Raw genomic sequence first — 12,613 nt, forward strand, 5'->3', positions numbered from 1 at the left:
GATGGAGTGGAAAGAACCCCTCGGTGGTCCAAACCCTGCTGCTAGTGTTCTGGGCCATCACTCAGATTTCTTGTCTAAATTTTGCCCAGAATTTTTGGAAATCCTGGATTATTGTCCCTACCCATCGTTGAGTTCTTGACTTACTCTCTATTTTCCTGGTTGAGAGTTCATAAACCATCCTGCCTGCTTTCTCAAACTCTTGGAGTCTTGCTTCAGTCTATGTTAATTTGCTGCATTTGTCCTATTCAGGTCTGACTTTTCTGTACATGACCTGCAATTAAGAGATTCTTACAAGTAATCTGACCCTTTTAGTTTGGGAATTAGGAAATGGGGTTAAACGACTTCCCTGAACAAAAACGCAGCACTGAGAATAGAACCAGTGTTTCTCACTTCTTGGTCCATTCAGTGTTCTTTCAACTACAGTGTGAAAAATCCCTGCAGCAGCTCTGCCTCCAATCTGGCTGCGGGCTGGATGGATCCTAACATGATACCACAGAATTTGAGTGCCATATATGCCTCTCAGCAACAAACCGAGACGAGGCCTGGGGCAAACTAGGGGACCTTATGGGCAGTTAGCCAGCTATACTTACCAAAAGGCATTTATTATCAAAGTAACATAAATACCTTACAGAAAATCTAGAAAATAAAGAGAAAAGGATACTCAAGTATCATCCTACAGTAAACAACCCTTCCTAGCATTTTGGCACTTTTCTTTTAATTTTCTTCTCTCTCGTTCTCTCTGCACACACACACTTGAAATATAATCACACCATACTGTAAATACACTTACTGTGATTTTTATACCATGTATTTTTCCATTTTATAATCCTAACAGCCAACATTTTAAATAGACTTTCATTTTAGAACTAATGTGCTATTAAATAGAATTTGGAAAATAGGAAAAAATTTACTCATTTCTCTAACCCAACAGAAAAAGCAGGTAGCATTTTTGTTAATTCCAGTGTTTATGATTTTTAATGACTGCATAGTATTTCTAAGAGGATGCAGTATGGTTTATTAACTGTAGTTTGGTATATTCAGGTTGTTTCCAATTTCTTATTTCATGCTTTTTAAAAGCTTATTTCCAAGCATTTTCCATGTTTTGAATCATTTTGTTACAATGAAATTCCAAAAATGGAATTAGCATGTCAAAAACAGTTTTCATGTTTTTGTTTTTACAAATTTTTTACAGCTCTTGCTAAGTTATGTTCCAAAAGTGTTAACCAACCAATTATATTGCCACCCCCAATTTTTGTAGTAATGATGCACCACTGAGACCATTAGATTTTTTTCTTGAGAGGCATGGCGTACTTTGACTTTCAAAATTCTAACTTCTTCATCCATAAATCTGAAAGGTTTTCTGTCATTTTTTGTAACTTACCTGCACTGGGTACTAGGAAAATTAACGAGAACAGAAATATTGGGAACATTTGAATCCTGATAAATGTCACTGATCTCTAAGTAAGGACTATATTGTGGGTAAAATATTTTAATCGTAGAACTCTAAAATACAACCAAAGTCTATATACTCATGATAAAACGTATCTTTGAAATGTTTTCAGAGCTCTCATCAGGGATATCATAGAAAATGATGTTGATTGTAACATGAAACAAGGATCTTAGCTAAATTTCCAGGTTCACCCTAAGACAAAGTTTAATACATTCTATTCCCCATAGCCGTAGGATTTGAGGCTGTGACTCTACAATTTAATAGACATCCTCAAACAGGAGGAGCTGTCAAATTGTAATCAGGGCATAAACAGCAACCTGATCTTAAAATAACAGAAGTCATTGCAAAAAAAGTGTCTGGACTATGCTGCAATTTAGTTAGTCATGAACAGTATTTCTTAAACAATGCCCTAGAATAGAACATATCAGAGTGCATTGCATACAGTAAGAGAAAGTATCATTTTGTGAAATTTTTTTCCCTCAGTTGTATGCCTAGGATTTGTGTGCTTCTACTGTTGGTTGCAGTAAAAAACAGCTAAAGATAAGCATAGAAGGAAATTTTTATCTTTAAATACTTATTCAATTAAATGAGAAAGATCTAAAACCAATGATCTCAGCTTCTACTTTATCTTTCTAAGATAGAAAAAGAAGAGTAAGGTAAGTAGAAGGATGAAATGAATAATGATAAGATTATAAATCAATAAAATTAAATATGGACAAAGAAAATCAATAAAACCAAAACCTGGTTCTTTGAAAAGATCAGTAAAATTACTAAACCTTTAACCATACTGACCGAGATTGAAAAAAAAAAAAAAGATACAAATTACCAATACCAGGAATGAAAGAGAGATTATCATTACAGATCCTACATATATTAAAATGATAACCAGGGACCACTAGGAACAGTTCTCTGCTCACAAATTGAACAACTTAGTTGAAATGAACAAATTCTTTGAAAAACACAAATTACCAAAACTGATTCAAGAAGAAATAGAAAACCTGAAAAGCCCTAAATCAATTAAACAAATTGAATTCATAATTAAAAATCTTCCCTAAAGCAAACTTTGTATCCGGATAGCTTTACTAGTGAATTTCTATCTAGGGAAGCAATAACACCAATCCTTGTAGGAAATAAAAAAGGAGGGGTCACTTCCCAACTCATTTTATGAGGCCTGCGTAATCCTGATACCAAAACCAGATGACATTGCAAGAAAAGAAAACTATAGACAATATCCCTTATGCACATAGATGCAAAAATCCTTAACAAAATATTAGCAAAAAAAATCCAGAAATATATAAAAAGGATAAACATATCATGACCAAGTGGAGTTCATCCCAGGAATGCAAGTGTGGTTTAACATGAAAATGTAATGCATCGTGTTAACAGAATAAACGAGAAAGACTATATGATTATCTCAAAAGCTGCTGAAAATTTTGATTAAATTATACATCTACTTATGGTAAAAAAAAAAAACCTCTCAGAACTAGGATTAGCAGAGGATTTCCTCTACTTAATAAAGTTCTTTTCAAAAAACCAATGACACTAAAGGCACAAGAAACGAAAGAGAAAAAAATAGACAAATTGGACTTCACGAAAATTTTTAAAATTTGTGCATCAAAAGACACTATTAAAAGAGTACAAAGGCAAACCACAGAATGGGAGACTCTATTTGCCAATCATATATCTGATAAGGGATTCACATCTAGATATATAGAAAACTTTTAAAATTCAACAACACCAAAAATCTGATTCAAAAGTGGACAACAAGCTTGAGTAGACATTTCTCCAAAGAAGGTTTACAAATGGCCAATAAGCATGTGATAAGATGCTCAACATCAATAATCATTAGAGAAATGCAAATCAAAACTATAGTGAGATACCTCCTCACACCTAATAGGACAGCTACTATCAAAAAACAGGAAAAATCACAAGTGCTGGGGAGGACATGGAGAAATTGGAACCCTTGTGCACTGTTGGCGGGAATATAAAACAGTACAGCTGCTATGGGAAACAGTATGGTAGTTCCCAAAAAAATTAAAAATAGAATTACCATATCATTCAGCAATGCCATTTCTGGGTATATACCCCAAAGAATTGAAAACACGGTCTGGAAGAGATATTTGTACCCTATGTTCATAGCAGCATTATTCATAATAGCTAAAACATGGAAGCAACCCAAGTGTCCATTGGTGGGTGAATGGATAAGCGGAAAGTGATATATATAGAAAACGGAATATTATTCACCCTTAAGAAGGAAGGAAATTCTCACATATGCTACAAGTTGGATGAAACTTGAGGACATTATGCCAAGTGAAATAAGCCAGTCACAAAAAACAAATATGAGGTACCTAGAGTAGTCATAGACACAAAAAGTAGAATGGTGGTTGCCAGAGGCTGGAGAAGGGAAGGATATGGAGTTCTTGTAGAATGGCTATGAAATTTTCAGTTTTGCAAGATGAAAAGAATTCTGGAGATTGATGGTTTTGATGGTTGCACAACAGTATGAATCTACTTAATACCAGTGAACTGTACATGTAAAGATGAATGACATGGTAAATTTTGTGTTATATGTATTTTATCACATTTTTAGAAATTGGAAAAATAAAAACCTATTGCTAATATCACACTTATAATGGTGAAAGTCTGAATGCTTTCCCCACGTGATTGAGAACAAAGAAAAGATACCTGCTTTCACTACTTCAATTCACCATTGTACTGTAGGCACTAGCTAGTGGAATAATGCAAGAAAAATAAACAAAAAGCATATAGATTTTTGCTTAGATATAGATTAGAAATTTAAAAAGTAAAATTATATTTTTACATGACATGATCATGTGCCTATAAAATCCTAAGGAGTCTGAAAAAGCTACTAGAACCCATGAATGAACATAGCAATGTCACAGGATACACTGTCAAGATACAAAAATGTGAATATACAAAATGTATATTTTAGCAATGAACAATCAGAAATTGAAATTTAAAAGACAATACCATTTACAAGAATGTTCAAAAACATGATATGCTTAAGGATACATTTGATAAAATATATGCAAGACCCATGTGTTGAAAACCACAAAATACTGCTGAGAGAAATGAAAGCTATAAATAAATGGAAAATATATCATGGAAGGCTCAGCATTGTTAAGATGTCAATTATCCCCAAAATGATCTATAGATTTATTATGATCACAGTCAAAATCCAAGAACGCTTTTATGCAGAAATTGACAAGGTGATTCCAAAATTTATATGGACATGCAAAGGATTTGGATTAGCTAAAACAATTCAGAAAAAAAAGAATAAAGTTGGAAGATTTTTACTATCTGATTTAAAGACTTTAAAGCAACAGTAATCAAAACGGTGCGGTATTGGTACAAGGCAGTCATAAGATCAATGGAACAGAATATTGAGCCCAGAAATAAAGCCACACATGTAAGGCCACTTTGACCTTTGACAAAGCTGCCAAGGTAAATTCAATGGGGGAAAGACCTGTCTTTTTAACAAATGGTTGCAGAACAACTAGGTATCCATATGGAAAAAAAATGAAGCCCATCCTTACCTCACACCATACAAAAAAATTAATTCAAAATAAATCATAGACCTAAATGTAAAAGATAAAACTATAAAAAAAATTTCAAAGGAAACAGAGGAGAAAATCTTCATGACACTGAGGCAGACAAAAATTTCTTACTTGAGACTCAAAAAAGCACAAACCATAAAGAAAAAACAAAACTATGAATTGGATATCATCAAAATTTTAAAGTTCTGCTCCTTGAAATACATTTCAAAGAAAATGGAAAAAGCCAGCCACAGACTGGGAGAAAATATTTGCCAGTCATATAGTCTGACAAAGAATTTATATCTGGTGTATATAATGAAATCTTATAACTCAATAAGACAGTCTAATTTAAAAGGGGCAAAAGATTAGAACAGAAACATCACAAAAGAAGATATAAGAATGGCCCGTAAGCACATGAAATGATGTTCAGTATTATTATCAGAGAACGCAAATTAAAACCACAATGAGATACCACCACACACTACAGTGGATAAAATTAAAAACACCAATGCCAGCAAATATAGGTAAGGATGTTCAACAACCAGAATTCTCATACATTGGTGGTAGGAATGTGAAATGGTACAACCACTTTGGAAAAAGTTCAGGCTATTTCTTAAAAGTTAAATATTCACTTACCATATGACCCAGAAATTCAACTCCTAGGTATTCATGCATCAATAAAGTTAAATTTTTTTTAAGTTAAAAGAAAGACTGATAAGAGGTCCAGCCCCGTGGTGTAGTGGTTAAGTTTGAGTGCTCTGCTTTGGCAACCGGGGGTTCGCAGGTTCAAATCCTGGGGGTAGACTCAGCACCCCTCATCAAGACATGCTGTAGAATCATCCCACAAAAAATAGAGAAAGAATGTTCACTCAGTGACAGTCTTCCTCAAGCAAAAAGAGGAAGATTGGCAACAGATGTTAGCTCAGAGCCAATCTTCCTCACAAGAAAAAAGAGAAAGAAAGACACAATACCAAGTGTTGTAGGATATGGAGCAACCAAAACTATAAAATGCACAACCACTTTAGAGAGCAGTTTGTCAATTTCTTATAAAGTTATCACCCCACAATCCACACTTTTGCATTTATTCCAAGAGTAATGAGAGCATATATCTACACAAAGACTTGGACACAAATGCTCATGATGGCTTTATTTCTAATAGTCCTAAACTGGAATGCAAATTTCCAACAATGGGTGAATGGTTAAACAGATAGTGGTATATCCATACAGTGGACTAGTATTCAGCAATAAAAAGGGACAAACTACGACTCACACAACATGGACAACTCAAAAAATTTTGCTGAGCAAAAGAAGCCAGATGCAAAAGACTACATAATGTGTGATTCTACTATATGAAACTCTACTGAAAACAAAACTAATCTATGATGACATAGAAAGCAGATCAGTGGTTGCCTGGGGCTAGGGACAGGAGTTGGGGATTGGACTGCAAAGGGGCACAAGGGAATTTTTTCCAGTGATATGAATATTCTATATCTTGATTGTGGTGGTGGTTATACCAATGTATACATTTGTTAGAACTCATTGAACCGCACATGCATTTTATTGTACATAAACTATGCCTCACTAAAGTTTATTTTAAAAACATTTGAAAGCCACTGGACTAGTGGGTATGGGGGAATAATCGTTAGGGTTACAACATTTTGTTAAATGATATCAATGAACAGAAGAAGCAAATATGTATTGCTAATATAGTTGGATAAAATTTAAACAAAATTTAAAAAGAAACTAACATAGGCACATGGTTATAAAATGAATAGTACAGGAAGGCTTATCATGAAAATAAATATCTCCTGCCCAATCCTTTCCCAAGCTCTGCACTTTTCCCCAGAGGCATCCACTTTCAATATTTTAATCTTTCCCCCTCTTTTTCCTCAATGAACTCGAGCGTAAACTGGTAGATCCGGAGCAGTTGATGAAAGGCATTTAATTGTGATATAAACCAGAAGGGCCAAGAACTTAAGCCTAAGGCTGCTGATCTCTCCACGCTGCAGGAATAACCTTCCTGGTTTGTATGAGAGAATTCCACATTCTGGGGTTCTCAAGTTCCCGAAAGTGAATTGTTGTTTATAACTTGAAAGCCACCTGATGGCTAAACCCTGAATGTTTTAAATAAAAGCTTTGTAATGGAAACAAATTCTAATGAAAACATCAGGAAGTGCCAAAAGGGCAAGTTCCAGGAATGAGGGAAAGAAGGGAAAGAAGTTCTCTCTGTTGTTGTGTAACTTGTTGGGAGGCCGTCCATAGTTTGCTTTTTAAGAAGCCATTGAAATAGTAAAATCTTGATAGAGGAAAGGAAACTCTTCCTCAGCCCTTCTTTCTGAGAAGGCAAACTTAAAAGGAGTAAAATGTAAATGAAAATATTACATGTATGAGTAGCGCATACTCATACTTGCCTTTAAAATGGAGAACACTGAACCATACAGCTGTCTTACTACAGCGTTCCACACAGTAGGCTTCATTCATGCATCCATCAGCAAACATTTTGGAGTGACTTTTCGGAGCCACGTGCTGGGCTGGCTTGAGGAATCAGAGATAAAAAGACCCAGTCCCTACTCTTAAAGAACATAGAGTCTGGTGGGAGACATGTACAAAGTATTGTGGTTGAAATAACAGTTATGCTCAAGGTACAGCTGGTGGTAGGGATGCGGGTGGGCGAGGCAGGGTACACTTGCACTGGAGACAGCCCTCTCCCTGGAACTGTGATGTGTGTCAAGGAGCTTCTTAAAAGGTAGAGGAAGGGTGCATTTTGGGTAAGAGAACTACAAGGAGTTTACTATTCCAAGAGAGGAAAACATATAAAGCGTGACAGTGAGAGGGAAGGCTGGGAAATAGGGTCCATGTGTCTGTTAACGGTTTCTTGGTCATAAGCAAGAGAACTTGACTTGGCTAATGTAAACAAAAAGAATTTATTGGAAAGAGGACTGGCTTCACAGAATTGACGGGAAAGCTGGAGAACTGGGCTTGGAAAAAGGATCAAGGGCAGTTGCAGAACTCTAGGCAGCAGGAACTACTCAACTGTCTGTCACAGTGAACGAGTGCCAACACATTTTTTTCCCATCTCTGCATAACTTGACTCAGGATTCAAAATCCTGAGACAGTATAACCGACTTTATGTCATGGACCCACCCATCCAGAGCACGTTGATTTATTGTCCTACCCACCGTGGGGAAAGGTAATTCCAAAAGAAATCCAAGTATACTGCCAAAGGAAGGGAGAATTGAGGATATGCCTTGTTGGTTTAGGTTTTGTTCTGCAGACTATAGGAAACCATGAAAGAACCACGAACAAGAAACTAACAGGATCAGAAATGTAGATTTTAGGTCATCCTGGTTTAAATTGGAGGATGGATTGAAAAAGGGCAAGAATAGCATGAGGGAGACTTGTACAAAAACTCTTACATTGATTCAGGTGGGAGGTGGTGAACGCTTGAATTTGATAGGGATGCAGAAGTTGGTAGGCTGAAGAGAAATACATATATGAAAGATATTTAAGAAGTAGAATGAACCAAATGATCAATTGAATATGGGTGGTAAAGGAGAGGGAGCAGTCTTGGTTGATTCCCAGGTTTCTGGCTTGGACATCTGTTTGAAAGTTGGTACCGTTTACAGACAACACATTGAGAGGGCAGTTTGAGGAATGGTGATTTGATAATAAGCATGTTTTGTGTGAATTTTGCATTTAGGATATATTTGGAATTTTGAAATCAACATGTCTAATAGGCAGTTGGACATATGGGGATATAGAGCAAGAAAAAGATCTTACCTAGAGAGATTTGGAAGTTATCACCATGTAAATGGCCTTTGAAGTCATGGTCGTGTACCATATTTTCCAGGGTTTGAGTATAGAGTGTCAGAGAAAAGGAAGGAGAACCACATTCTGAAAGGAGGGTAAAGAGAAAGAGATACACACATACCAACGAGAAGCAGACAAATAGGAAGAAAATTAGAGTAGTATCATGTAAATCAGAAGATAACTCACTTGTGGGCTGATGAACACTTATTTTGAATATATCAACCCCAAACCGCTTTTAACAGCTTTGCTAAGATATAATCAACATAGCATACAATTCACCCATTTAAAGTAAATAATTCCGTCTTTTAACATATTCTGAGGGTTGTGCAACCACAATCTAATTTTAGAACATTTTTGTCTCTCCTAAAAGAAACACCATACCCATTGGTTGTCACTCCTCATCTCTCTTGCACCTCTCTCCAAACCTAAGCAACTACTAGTCTGAATATTTCATATAAATGGAATCATACACCGTGTGGTATTTTGTGACTAGTATTTTATGAACTTTCTTTCTCTTAGCATAGTGTTTTCAAGGGTCATGCATGTTGTAGCATATATCAGTACATCTTTTTTTTTAATTGCTGAATAATGTTGTATTGTATAGATATACCACATTTTATTTATCCATTCATTAGTTGATGGACATTTGGGTTGTTTCCACCTTTGGGCTATTATGAATAATGCTGCTATGAACATTTGCACACAAGTTTTTGTGTGGACATGTCTTCATTTCCCTTGGGTATATAAACCTAGGAGTGGAATTGCTGGGTTCTATGGCAACTATATGTTTGACTTTTTGACAAACCGCCAAAATGTTTTTCAAAGTGACTGCACCATTAACCACAAATTATTTTAAACATTTCTTTAGTCAATATTTTGGATGTATAATTACTTTTAGGAGATTTACCTTTTTATAGCTTAGTAAATTCACCTCTAACTTAATAAAAGATGAATACTCTCGTAGCAACCACCCAGGTCATGAAACAGAACTGTGCCAGCCATCTCAGAAGGCCATCCATATGCTCCAACTCAATCAGTCCCTAGTTTCTTGCCAAAAGTAAGCACCATCCTGATAATTATATTACATCTGCATCTCTTCCACATAAAGAATTGTGGGTCTTAAGGACACAAGGGATGTTAGAATTAGAATAATCTCTAACTACTCATTTGCTTTATCCACTCTATACACGCAGAAGTTTCATAATAGCGACAACAGTCCACTACCACCACCAGACTATGATTACTGAGAACAAAGAATATTTTTCTGCATATATTGTCCCCATTCTCCCCACACATTTTCATAATTGTATTATAGCCACATTGCCAAATCATATAGCTATTACATACTATAATCTATCTCTTTTACCTTCCTTTAGTCTTAGTTCTACAAGGAACTACATAACTGATGTTTACCACTGGTTCTTATGCCAAAGACTCTCTAGTCATTTTGACTGAAGCTCTTCCTTTAGTAGATTCATTAGCCGGGGCTCATGGGAGCAATATTTTGTGAGTTCTCACATGATGTGAAAAATTTATCTGTGCCTTTTATATTTAAAGGTTGGTTTTGCTGGATATAAAATCCTAGATTCCTATTTTCTTTCCTTGAGTGTCTTAAATATGTTACTCCATTTTCTACTGGCACAAAATGTTGCTTTTCAAGTCTAATTATACTACTCTAATGTTATTTCTGATTTTATGTCATGTGGTCTTCTTGCCTAGATGCCCAAAGGATTTTTTTTCTTTTTCTTTAAAACCAAATAATTTTACTAGATTATATCTTGCTGTTGGTCATTCTGGATCACCATTTTCAGATACACAGTGCTTTTTCAATATGCAGTTTTAAGCTTGTTTTTTTTTATATTTTAGGAACGCCATCTTGAAATATTTTTATTTATTCTCTTCCCTTGCTTTGTTTTTATTCTTTAAAGACTTCTATTATCTATGTGTTGGTTTTTCTTTTCCTGTCTTCAATATCTGTCACTTTCTGTCAAATCCTATTACTTTCTTCATTTCTTTTTTATTTAAAGAATGTTCCTCCTTTTCATCTTCTTTTTCTTATTACCTTACTTGTGTTTATTTCTTCTCATGTTCCTTCCATTTTAGTCTCTATTTTTTAAATGGTATTTAAAATTGTATTTCTAATTCTTTTGCGGGTTCTGTCACCTCATTTCTGAATATTTCTAATTCTTACTTATGTTCTTTCACATCTTGTGTAATATTTTTAATGTCTTTTAGCTTGTTACACAATAGTGCATTCAAGCATTAATCTGTTTCTTGAATATGTCTTTCTGGCAAGATTTCATTGAGATGTTATTCCGTTCCTTATTTTCTTTTTTCTTGTAATAAACTTGTACGGGATTTGAGTTGCACACTTTTCTGTTGTCCATATTTATGTGAAATTAGTTTTCCTAAAATTTTGGAAGGAGGCTTGGTTTAGTTGGTTTTTTAACTTCACAGAGCTGCCTCTTTTGTTGCTTGGTGTGGTGTTAAAACTGTGGTGGTTTGCTTTCTGAGATATTCTGGCTCTATTTTCCTACCACACTGTTATCTGGAGCTTCTCTTCCCTTCTTTTTTGTTGTCTCTGTCCTGCTCAGTTTTGGCTCCATTTCCAGCAGTTTCTCCCCAGTGTGGGACCCTGTCCTGGAAGGAAGCATGGTTGGTTACTTTCTAGAATGTAGGGTCTAGACTGCTCCAGTTTATAGAGACCTTCATACTGTGGGATCCTTACATTTACTTGCTATTGGAGGGGGCCAAATCCTTCTTGGTTTCAGGTATTGTTCTCACATTGGCCCTTAATACTTTCTAGTGAATACCTATTGGCAATTTTAGGGGTTTTTCTTAGGTGTCTCAGGTGCCCCCTTGTTTTCCTCTGTTTTTCTCTTACGTGGATGCCAATAGCTCTTGGCGGCTTGTCCCCACCTGCTTATAATGTCCAGTTTAATGGATGCTTTGTCACTGAATTTTGTCATAAATATTGTTCAGGATTTGGGTTTTTTTTTTTTTTTAAGATTTTTTTATTTTTTCCTTTTTCTCCCCAAAGCCCCCCGGTACATAGTTGTGTATTCTTCATTGTGGGTTCTTCTAGTTGTGGCATGTGGGACGCTGCCTCAGCATGATCTGATGAGCAGTGCCATGTCCGCGCCCAGGATTCGAACTAACGAAACACTGGGCCGCCTGCAGCGGAGCGCGGGAACTTAACCACTCGGCCACGGGGCCAGCCCCTGGGTTTTTTTTTTTTTTAAAGATTTTATTTTTTTCCTTTTTCTCCCCCAAAGTCCCCCAGTACATAGTTGTATATTCTTCTTTGTGGGTCCTTCTAGTTGTGGCATGTGGGATGCTGCCTCAGCGTGGTTTGATGAGCAGTGCCATGTCCACGCCCAGGATTCGAAACAACGAAACACTGGGCCGCCTGCAGCGGAGCGCGTGAACTTAACCACTCGGCCACGGGGCCAGCCCCAGGATTTGGGGTTTTGCTGTTTAATTATTCCGTTGTGTTGGAATTTGGGAAGATCTAAAAATTATGCCACCACAATCATTGCTGCATCTTCCCAGAATCTTGGTATATACTTGTATTTTCACTGAAAAGTCTAATACTGTGACTTCCTTCTTGGGTACATTCTCTCTCTAAGATCACTTGTTCAGAGGGAAGTCAGCTGCCATGTCAGGAGAACACTGTGGAGAGATCAACCTGGCAAAGGGCTGAGAACTCTAGCCAACAGCCTGTGAGGGACTATGCCCTGCCACCAGCCACATGAATGAGTTTGGAAGTACTTCCTCCCCAGTTGAGCCTTCAGAT

The sequence above is a fragment of the Equus przewalskii genome, chromosome 1, assembly GCF_037783145.1.
Source record: "Equus przewalskii isolate Varuska chromosome 1, EquPr2, whole genome shotgun sequence".
In the NCBI taxonomy this organism is placed as follows: Eukaryota; Metazoa; Chordata; class Mammalia; order Perissodactyla; family Equidae; genus Equus; species Equus przewalskii.